At 42.1% G+C, this 11,714-nt stretch overlaps 1 protein-coding gene across 2 annotated transcripts in view; it reads left to right on the top strand.

The window, feature by feature from the left end:
- Positions 1–625: 625 nt before the first annotated feature.
- Positions 626–11,714, top strand: part of PIK3C2A (phosphatidylinositol-4-phosphate 3-kinase catalytic subunit type 2 alpha) — a 50,617-nt gene continuing 39,528 nt past the window's right edge. For both annotated transcript variants that reach the window (XM_054635522.2, XM_077179867.1), the window contains exon 1: positions 626–782. The gene's annotated coding sequence lies outside the window, so the exon portion shown is untranslated. The remainder of the gene's footprint in view (positions 783–11,714) is intronic.

The raw sequence follows: 11,714 nt of genomic DNA, 5'->3' as shown, positions 1-11,714 counted from the left end.
ATGCTACGTTTAAATGTCCATGACAGCTTTTAATGCGATCTTATGAAAGGCCCATTGTCTGAACTTTGTATGAATTCCCACATGCAATACTTTAGGGCATACCCAAAGCATTTCGTTCTTTTGAAGCTATTGTGAAGGTCAAACCAAAATATTTGCTCTTTCTGAAACGTTTTGGTATGTCAGGAAGGTTAGAGCTGACAACAGGAATCTGCCCTTGCCGGCCAAGTAGTTTCTGAAGTTAGTTAAGCAAAATTCCGCGTTGTTCCAAACCACCGGGGTCGTCCGCCGGCAAGCGCTGGAGGTTCATCCCCTCAGCCCAGCCCCCGGTGCTGGGGGCTCCCCGGCTTCCCCAGCGTCACCGCTCGGCCCCGGCCCTTCCCCCGCTGTGGGCGGCTGAGGAAGTCCATTGTGTCCGCGGCGCGGCTCCAGCCCCCCCGACGGACGTTTCTGGTGCGTTGGGCAAGTTCCCAGTCATGCCGAGCATTCTTGGGAAGATCGGGCGATAAGGGGAGGAAATGACGGAGAGTCACCCCAGCGCCACCCGGCCCCACGACCGCCCCGGCGGGACGAGCTCCTTGCACGGGCCGGGGCGCGGCGGCGGCGGCGGCGGTGCGGGCTCAGGTGAGGCGGCCCCGGGGCCGGGCCCGGCGCGGCGCCCGCCCCGCCCCGCTCCGCCCCGCGCGGCCGGGCGGAAGTGAGCGCAGCGCGGCGGAGCGGGGGGAGCTGCCCGCAGCCTGGAGCGCTCCCGCCGGGAGCAGCAGGGACGAGGGGAAATGGCCGAGGTAGGCGCGGGGAGCCCCGGGGGTCGGGGCGAGCTGCGGGCCCCGCGCCGTCCCGGCCCCGCCCTGCCGGGGGCCGCTCGCTCCGCTCCCCGCCGTGCCCCGCTTCGCCCGCCCCTGCCGGGGGTCGCCGCGACCCTCGGCCTCCGGGCGCTGCCGCCGCCGGCGCGGCCCTGGCGCGGCCCCGGTGCTGCCCGCATTGCCCGGCGGCACCTGCGAGCGGCGGGCCCGGACCCGGGGCGGCGCTGTCCGCACGGCCCGTCCCGTCCCGTCCCGCGGCTCTGCGGGCTCCCCGAGCCGGGCGGCGGCGGCGCCGCCTGCGGGAAGCGCTTCCAGCCGGGAACTGCGCGTCTGGAGCGCTGGAGCGGCGCCGCTCGGGGCGCGGAGCCGTCCGGAGCCGCTGCCCGCGCTCCGCAGGTGCCGGAGGTGCTGTGTGGACCCGGGGGTGAAGTCTCCGGGGTGGCGGGGAGCTCGGGAGGTGCCCGGCGTAGGGGGCACCTTGGCGGTCGCTGCAGACACCCAGCAGGTTTAGGTTTCCTTTTTCTTCATCACCTTGTTGCCTTTGGACGGGGTTGGCTCGCCCCGGGTTGGTGCGTGGCTGTGGTTCCAGAAAAGTTGGATGTTTACAAAGCTCATCCCTAAACAGCTTTGCTGTTTCCTCCTGGAGCTTTGCCGATATTTCTAGTGATACATGGAAGTTTGTGAGTACCTTGCTGTTCTTGGCTCACTCTAGTTTATTATTCTGTATCAACACAATAAAAAAGGTATTCCTGCACCTTTGTTAGCACAAGTAACCTCCCACTTCAGCTATGCTGTTGTTGGGGGAAGGACGTGGTAGCAAGATGCAGTCAAAAGAAAAGCATTTGGAAGAAAAGGAGATTCTGGTGGTCTTTCTACTCATTGTATTACTTACTACAAGCTTGAAACTAGAGCATAGCACAGTTAAACTGATTTGGGCTAGAGGAAAGATGCAGAGGTTTCAACAGATAACATTGCATGTTTAATGCAGATCTCTTCCCAAAGGGAACTGAAAATGTAAGAAAAAATATCTGATGTTTGTACAAGATGTTGTGCAATACTTGCTTTGAATATAAGCTGTATTCAGGAGTAGTAGTGATGGATGATTTATGAAGAATCCAAAGGGGAAGCAGAAATGGGACAGGGGAAATGAAATCAGACAAAAGTATTTTTTTTCTATGGCTTTGTTGGCTTTGAAGGCAGTTGTGTGCTTCATTCTCCCAACACTGAGAGTGGGCCTGTAAAAAACTTTATGTATCTGGGAAAAAGAGAAGTTGCTTAATTGGCCTCACTTGGCACATTTGTGGGAGGGGGAGAAAGGGATTGTAATTCCCACCAAGTTCTGTTTGGTTTTTGGGGTTGTGTTTGTTCTTTTATAAAAGCAAGTTGGAGCAGAACTGGTAAGAATAAGAGGACAGTGAAAGAAAGCTGCATAGAAGATAAAGGCAGAGGGAGAAAACACAGGCAGAAATGACAAACACTGGAAGTTAAATGACCTTTTGGGGAGAGGATCACAAACCAGACAAGCAATAGGTTATTTAGAGTCTCATCTTCTTAAATGGTGTGCTGTATTGATTATTATTTTACGTCTCTTAGAAATACTTGTTTATGAAAAATACAGAGGAGATCTCAGGAAATATTTAATATTTTGATTGACTTAATAAAATAGATTTGTCTTAATTACAGTGCATTAGTAATCCTGATTTATGCACTTGAGGTTCCTCTTTCCTGTGGGTTATTGCTGCCATCTCTGAGAACTCAAAGGTTCATGAGGACATATAATCATTGTATAGAAATTGATGATTTTTATCTGATTGTATAGAAAAAGTGATTTTTATCTGATTTGAGTCACTCTCTGTGTACTAACAAAGAAAATGCCTTAAATGGAAAATGAAGCATTTCAAAATGTCAAGTAAAAAAAAAATTACTGATTCTGTGTTCCTTTGTTTCTTGCTTCTCAAACTAAATTGAAACTGGTGATATTACTTACTCAGTGTTGCTGTTGTATTTGCTGCCTAGCTGGAGACACTTGGATTAAAGTGTTGTTTAAGGAATAAAAATGCTGAGGTGATGTTTTGGAAGGCTTTTTTTTGTTGTTGTCTTAGGCTTTGATGTGGGACCAACACCAGACGGTGTGGGGTTATTTAGAAAAATGAATGCTAGATTTGGATTTTATTAGAGCAGGATTGCATGTTGTTTGTCTTTTAAACTCTTGAACAATCTTAAGGCTGCCTTATGGGAGCTTCAAAAGTTGCAGTGAAGTAGCACTGGTGGGTAGGCCAGTTTAAGTCCAACACTGACATGACTCAAATTCATAAAATACAACATCAATCCTAAAGACATTCAGGTGAAGATCTTCCTTTTTTGTTTTTGTTTTAGAAGTATTGCCTTTTAGTGTCTGAAGTCAGTACAGAAATTATTTGGTGTTTATTTGTTTCCAGGATAATATAACAAGTTTAAAAACTTAACAAATGTAAGTTGTTTGCTTTATGGATGTGTAACTGTGTAAACATATCATTCTATTTTAAGTAAAACATGTGGATGTGTAATTAATTACCAGAACCAGGGTTCAGTCTTTATCATCAATAAAATTAGTCATCTAATATATCATCATCCAGCACCTTTGTAGGTGAGGAGGTTGGTGTGATGTAACTTTGTGAGAAGAATGGTGAAGTTGTTTGCAGACTGGACAGGGAAGGGAAGGAAGAAATGTTTCCAAGTGTGCCAGTAATGATAAACCTCACTTAAGCTATAAAAATTTTAGAACGAAATGCTTTCGTCAATGCTCACATAAAAAAAAGTTTTGAGAAGCATTACTTCAGTCTGTAACTTTGTAGAAATGCAGCCTGAATGTGTTTCCTTAGATTAAGCTGTCCAAGTGATGGTCACTTCAGAGGGAAGAAATGGAAGTAGGAGGGAGAAGGTATGTCTGCATGTTTCATTAACTTGTAATTTGAAGTTACAAACAAAACATCGCTTACAAAAACCCAGCCACAACTTGCAGTGTGTAGTGTGTGAGGAGCTTGTGCTGTTTGTGCTAAGGGACTGTCACTGGTTCAGACTGTCACTGGAGGCTGTTTAGAGCATGGTGGCCCAGAGGAAATACTTGAGGTTGTAGCTGATGTTTGTAAGGGACTGATCAAGAGCAGGTCATCAATAACTGATCTGATTTTTGCTTAGGTTGTAGTCACAGCAGAGGAGCAGAGCGTGCTCACAGTACTGTTATAAGGTGGGAGCTGGAAGTTTACCTGAGTTCAGCATCCACCTGAACAAATTCCTGATGAAAAAGTTCATCAGGTGTCTTCATCTTAGAGAAGTTACCTCAGGATTCAGGAAGTACTTGAGTACCAAATTAGTGGAGACTAGAAGGGTATTTTGAGGAAGTGTTTGTGTTGGTTTAGCTTTTTCCTATTTGCATTTCCAAAGCCACCTTTAGAGACAAGATAAGGATGAGATGAACCTTTGGTCTGAGTGTAGCCACCCTGTTCAGGTCTCTACCTGTGTACTGTAAAAAAACCAAACCCAAACAACCTGGTAATTGTTGAATCAATACATGTGATAAGCATTTAGTATTTTCTAATGGTTAAAGCCCAGAGGTACACATGAGTGGTGCATTTCTTCTATCAATTAGTAATCAGAAATTCTGCTCAATCTCCTGTGAATATGAGGTGTGTGACTAAGAAGCATCTGCTGGTTATATCTGAAACTGTGCAAGTTTCCTGCCTGAGGGGAAACTCAGCTGCTGAAGCAAGTGGTGGAAATAATTTGGCTACTGCAGCAGAATTGCATTAGGTTAGACTGGTAGGGTGATACTAATACAGTGATAGAGAGTTAAGTGTGGGCACATTGAGGTGTCAATGTTTCCTCCCCATGGATGTTTTTGATGATGTTTTGTTGAAGGTGTGTGTTGTGCACTGCTGCACAGTGAGTAAAATAGGATTTCTGTGGGGGAGGGTTGTTTACATCTCCCTGTGCTAACAGCCTCTGTACCTTGCATCGTGAGCCTCTTGCATTTTGCTGTGTTTTCCATGTTTTGTGACATTAGGAGGATGTCTGCAGGGCTTAGTTCAGGCACATCATTTAGGAAAAATGAGATTTTAACGTTGTCCTCTCTCTATGCTGCAAAATATTATAGAACTATATGGAAGGTGTTTGGGGATCTCTGTTGTGGTAATTAAAGCAGACAGCACAGATGTTTCTTTCCTCTTTCTCTGTTCTACCTACACTAGACACTTTCAGTGGTTTTGATAAAATTGGATATGTAGTTTAAAATGTTGTCTATCTTCTGTTTAGTACCACTGGGATCAGGATTAATGCAAGTACTAGTTTATCTACATACTCCAGGTAATTTGTTATGCTCTACTGGGGTCAGACCCCACACTGCATGAATAACTAAGGTCCTTTCCAGCCTTAATTGTTCCATGAAAGTGATATTCCAGAATAAAATTACTTTGCAAGTCAGGAATTACTGCACCAATTATTCAGCTGGGGAATCAAAATATTTGGGACAATGACCTCGCTTAAAGAATAGGAAAAAGCCTTCCCTTAAGCCAGCAGCTAATGTTGATTCTGTGTGAAAGTTTGTATTGCCCGAGTGTTTTCAAGTAGCCTTTGAAAAGCAGGATTGGTGGGGGGATTGTGTACGTCACCCTGACGTGGAGAACAGCACCACTTAGGAGGTGTCTGTAGAGCAAGGGAGCCAGTACAAAGGTTTTAAAAGCAAACTTTTGAAACAGGAGGAGTGGAATTGAAAGCATTATTCTGAAGGAGAAACATTGCAACAGAACTAGAATTCCTAGCCTTTGTCAAACAATGAGGGAAATAAGCTTGGCTGTAAGGCATGGAAAAAACTTTCTTGGCCCAGTGCATCAGAATGAAACAGCCTGGGATGCCATCAGTTTCATTCTTGCTCTTTTCTGGTACCTGCATCCAGAAAATACTGGGCAGGAACAGAACAGGAGGATGCTGTTAGAGAGCTGAGGACAGGATAGGGAGGAAGACAGGGATGCAAAGTTTGGTGAGTAGTTCTACAGCTGATGGAACCCATGCCAAGCTTGCCGTTGATTTGTGTCTTCTGCTGCTTGGCTTTAAGGACTTCTTGCCATGATTCAATCATTTGTAAAGTTTATCCTGGTGATAAATCTGCAGTGTCCAGTTATATGAGCTCATGCTACAGTTTCCTTCTAGCTGTGACACCCAGTGTTCTTGGCAGGGTCAGGGTTTTTGTTTTTATGAAACTTACATGGAATTCAATTATCTTTATGACCCCCATCTCTTAACAGACTAAATGGAGTCCTGGTTAGGTTCAGAATTTGAGAGGAGGAGTATAATAGCAGAAATGTGCTGAGTAAGCTTGCAAACCTGCTGTACCAAATCTGCATGTACCCACATCTACTGAGGGATGGGCTTGCAGTGGCCAGTGGTGCAGACCATTGCAGGGAAGAGTGTGGCCATGGGAAACACATGATCTGTGGGGATCTGTAGCTGCCCTCCCTGAGATCTGCCTGGAACGTCATGACACATGCATCCATGCTTTGTCTCTTGAAACATTGATCAAAACCTGAAGATTCAAATTTAACAGCAGCTACAAAGTGTGCCACATCTACTAATGATCCTCTGCACAGTGTCTTGGGTGAAAATTGATTTCAGTAGTTCATACATTTTTATAAGCAGTGAAACAGCTGAGGTTGGATTTTTCAAGGGATTTGTTGCTGATGTTGAAAGAACTTAAAGGCTGAGACTTCCTGTTCTAGTGCTAGAACTAGGGCTATTCTTGCCTAGCCCTTGAGATCAAAGGTTTTGTGATGAAATTGTACTTTTTAGGCGTATATGAAATTTCAAAATCAGAGTGAAGCGATGCGGTTCCTGCTTAGGTATTTATGATCTGAATTCTTTGAGCAAAACAAATGAAATGAGTGTTGGCTCAGGCTTTGTGCCTAATTAAAAGTTGCAGCCATATTTGAGCTAGTGAAATTGTCTTTGAAGGTTCTGTAGATATGAGCTGAAACAAAATGGATTCAATTTTCTGGTTAACTTTGTTAATCTCATTTGTAAGGAGGCACTTGCTAATTGTAATAAAATGACTGGGTTAGAGAAGCTACTAAATTTTTAGTGGAAAGATAGTGTTTAAGCTATACAGTTCTATCACACTGACCTTTCAGAACTGTTTGCTATTGAGAAAACTCTCAGTTTAAACCTAACATTATTTTAAGAGAATAACAACTTTACTTCAAGAAGTCATGACATGAGTATGTGCTCAGTTTTTTTTCTCAGTTTGTAGCAATCTGAATCCATCTGGCAGAGAGGGCTTCTGAACATCAAAGTTCCTGTGACTTTTTTGTTTCTTTTTTTGCTAAGGAGTTTTCCTGCTGTGGCAAATGTCTGGCCATGAATTCCTTTGCAGATGATTAATATTTTCCACAGTATTTTACTGCTGTCATATTTTGCTAAGTTTGCCCTGATTTCCCATAAAACTGCTACCGTCTCTGGTATGCAGGCAAGATTTGTTAATTCCTAAGTTAGCTATGATGCAATGTGAGGCAAATGCTTCAAGTATTTTTATTTTTGGTTTCTTTAATGGCAAAATAACCTCAAAGTTACTTTGAAAATTGCACTTGTTTTGAGGAAGCGCTGGCTACTGTATGCCAGAGCCTTACTTTATAAGGAATGCAGGAAATGGCCTGAGTTGTTATCATTGCTTCTGTATTTAGTGCTTGGACTCCAGGGAATTCATGTGCACTGATTTCTGATAACTATAAAGTACTTCTTGTGAAGAAATTAGCAAATAATACGTTCTGTGCTTGCGTAGAACAAATTATAAATAGGCTATTACAAGCCTTGGGTGCTTTTGGGAAGAAAGCTGTGCAACTCATCTGGAATAGAGAAGAGTGGTGACATGTACATGAGCAGATGGTGAGATTACCTCTGCTTAAGGTAAAACGATTTATGTCTGCTGAAGTCATCCCTTCCTCATTAAGATAGGAAACTAATTTTGATTTTGGGAGTCTTTGTCCTGGTAGAGTTGTAATGTCCTCTATTGGTTCCCTGAAGCTTCTTACCAGAAAACTATAAATTCCTTATTGGAAAGAAATTTCTTCCTGCTTCCATTTTATGTATTTGCTAGGCTAATGCATATCTATTTTTTTTTTTTTAATATTTAAGCCTGTCTAAGTGAAAATCTGGTTTAAAATTCATTTCCATTCCATGTGGAGGCTTTGATCTGAAGGAGATGGTCAGGCATCTTGCAGTTTCTTGGTTCTTGAGTATTAATAAGTTTTCTTGCTGGTTTTTTTTGGTTTTGTTTTTTTAAGAGTATTTTACTCATCTGAAAGAATGAGTGATGTGCAATACTCAAAATTATATAACAATGCATAGGTACTTGAGTGATCAGATTAACTTTAGGCTCTAAACACATTTATGTATAATTGTTACCAAGGAAGTGTTGCTCTTACAGAAACCCTGCTAGTCTGGGTCTGCAGACTCCTGTCAGATCACAGCTGGTTGAGAAGGAAAATACTGCTCCAAATTAGTGAAATCTGACTGCAAGGGACATTACCCTTGGTCAGGGCTGTAAATAAATGGTGTGGTTGAGGTTTTAGACCCACTTTTAAAGGAAGCAGGTGATGTTCTGCTAGAGCACTGGAAATGTGGTGACTTCACCCAAATATGAATGTGTCTTTTTATTTTCAAAATTAGGGGACGAGTAAGTGGTGTAGGAGATTGTTTTATCACTTCTGAATTTCTGTTATCATCTATTCAATTGCTTCTGGCTTTCCTTTAAAAATAAATGAAATGTTTCTCACGTTCTTAGAGTGCTTGGCAAGAGGAGGGCTCTTGAAGGTGAACAGATTGACAGCTGAAAACTGATTATTACTGTTACTTAAAATAGTGTGCAGCAGTTCAGATGAGAGCAGTCTTAGCTCTGTAAAAGCCAGACCTGTAAAGACCCAGATCACTTCTGGGTCTTCAGTGACCTCCAGTTGTTGCAAACTTCTGGTGAGTTCCTATAAAGGTTCAGGATTCCAGGATTTGAATTGAAACTTATTTTTCTGAGTGTTTGAGGAGTTCCCTGCTGATAGATGATCCTGATGGAATTTGCCCTTCTCTTTGTAAATGTTGGAGGAGTTTAAATTCTGCTCACTCTCTGCCTTTGAACTTAAATGGCTGCAAAGTGAGAGGTTCAAAGTGAAGCTAAACTTACATGAAAAAGTTAACTAATACTGCATGGTTAGCATTTAAAAGGAGGTCTGTCAGTATTTTAATCATGCTTATGCCTAGGGAGCTTTTCTTCTGATGTGTTATATGAATTTACTGCTTAGAGCTGGCATGCAGGATAAAGTTTTGCCAAAAGATTGCAATTTTATGAGATATTTTGTATCAGTTTGTTTTATGTCAAACTTTAAAAAAACCCCTTCAGTCTACTTATGAAATTTGACAGAAATTTATACACTGACTTTAGGAGTTTCTCAAGGACAGGACTTAGATACAGCAATCCCATTATGTGTATGTATGCTGTTGAGGCTGTCTTACAAAGAATAAGGCTGGAATTCAATTTTTCAGATAAACACTAACAATAACCTTCTATCTTGAGTGCTGGAAGTCACTGGATTTGTCAGTGCAAGTGTGCTGTCAGAAACTGACTGAAATACAGCAGTGCAATGTGAAATTGTGAGATAAACAAGCAATTACTGCATGGCTGGGATTCTCCTGATGTTGTGGATGAAGGTGCTGTGGTAGCTGTGCCCCATGTTTCTGAGAGCTGAGGAATGTGTGTTTATCTGCAGTTGTGACTTCGTGGAACAAGTGACCCTCCTTGTGAGCAGGAAACTGCTTGCTGGTATGGAGATCAAGGCCATTGATTTCAGCAGACAAATAAGGCTTTTTTTTTTTCTTTTAAAAGCTGACTGTTATTTTTATATAAATACTTTAAAGATCGTATAATTTTTTTTTCAGCTGCTAAAGAAAAAATCAAGCAGCACCTGAATGGATTGATAATCTTGTAAATTGTAGCCCAAGCAGTTCTGAATAGTCTTGGAAAGTATGATTCTATTTTATTCTTTTGAATAAAGTTCAGGAAAAAGCCCAGCTGCTCTTTAGAATCCTTAGGAAACAGCAAGACCCTGAAAACTGCAAACTGCACTTACCTCAGGCTGCTGCTCCTTGGAATACTTGAGAGGACTTTGTAAGTCAGGGTGTTCCTGCATCTAAAAATCTGACATAGCAGTTTAAACCAGCTGTAAGTTAATGAAGAGATTAAAGCAGCTTAGCTTTCTAGACAGTCTGAGAAGGTGGTGTCAAGTATATGAGACTTCTCATTAGGGTATTATCTGTGGCTGTAGGCTTAGACCATCTACAAAATACTCAGTACACCTTCAGGAGAAGTTTTAGTATGATTGTTCTGCTAACAGGAGTGTAGTAAATAATTGAAGGCCACAATTGTGCCATTAATGGGACCAGAGGCCTGCATTGTCTATAAAGGAACCCAGCAAAATAGTTTTGGGGTTTTAAAATTTATTTTCTGATCGTGTTTTATGCTGAGCTCTCGAGAGAGGCATCAGACAGGACAAGATTTCTTCCTAATGGCAATATTTATGGCTTTAATGGGTGTCAAATTCTGCAGCTTCATATACTGTACAGAAGAGGCTCTGGTGTCAATTTTTTTTTTGTAGACTTTGTCTGTGCTGAATATTTATATCATTATCCTGTGGCTTGAATCATACTTGTTACTTCCAAAGCTCCTCCTTAAGACTTTATGCCCCAGGACTTGAGTTGTGTGGTTTTCAGGGTTTTATAATTCTGTCTGTCACTGTTTCAGTCTTTCTGAAGACATCCTCTTTTGTGTAAATCTTGTAACTGTAACATCATTTCTGATTTAATTTTTTTTTGTGAAGGGTTTCACTTGGATTTGTCTTCAGACTGAGCTGAAATGTATAGAACCTCTTATAAAGATATCTGTCCTTCACACTATAAGCCATTGAAATGAAGTAGATAAACTAAAGCTTGGCCAGACTTAAAGAATTTAAAGAATCTGTTATAAATCTGCTAAGAGTCTTGCTGTCTGTGTGGGGAGTCCAGAGATATACAGTCACTTTGTTTGAGGCTGGTTTGATTCAAGGAGGGGAAAAAAACCCTATCTAAAATCCAAACCCTTCTAATGGGTGTGAATTGAAAGAGAACATAAAGAATTTTGAGTTATCTGCCTTATTTGCTGCAGAGAATTCTTAATTTGTAGCTTGTTGCATGATTTAAACCCAGAATGATTTCCATCTATAAGGCTCATCCAGTTCAGTGAAACTGTGTTTTAATGAGGATTGCTGCTTATGTAACCTTCCTCGCAGAAACTCATTATTCCTGATTTTTATCTTGCTGCTCGGTGTGCATACTGGCTGTTGCTGGAAGACATCTTATCCATCTTATCTCCTCAGCTCAGACCCTGCTGTGTGCAAAAAGCTGCAGAATAAAGTAGAAGTAATGCTGAAAAATAATGCAGTTCTTGTGGTAATCTCTTGCAAGATTGTTTTATTAAAGAGTCTGCATAGAGATTGTGGTGAATATGGGAAGCTGTATCATAGTCCTAAACACAAGACTGGAATTGGAGAAATGTAAAATACCATTTTCTTGGTGGTGGCCTTAAGCAAAAGTGACCTTTTGGAGTTTCTTTCCTTACCTAGTAGTGAATGACACTTCCTGTAAAGGACTGTTAAAGAGATTAGTCAATGAGCAGCTGTACTTAAATAGCTTCTTTTGCTTGTCCAAGAAATGCCATTTCATAAGCATTATTTTTAAGAGGGTAAAGTACAATATTTTCCAAAGGAAGAGAGGTCCTTCAGTGTCATTATGACTGTTCCAATCACGGTACAGCAGTTTGAAAGGTCTGGTTTATAATCAGGTGAAGTAAGGTGGAAGTCCTCTTGATAA

This window comes from Agelaius phoeniceus, chromosome 6, assembly GCF_051311805.1.
Source record: "Agelaius phoeniceus isolate bAgePho1 chromosome 6, bAgePho1.hap1, whole genome shotgun sequence".
NCBI classification, from domain to species: domain Eukaryota; kingdom Metazoa; phylum Chordata; class Aves; order Passeriformes; family Icteridae; genus Agelaius; species Agelaius phoeniceus.
This window is presented reverse-complemented; position numbering and strand designations above follow the sequence as displayed.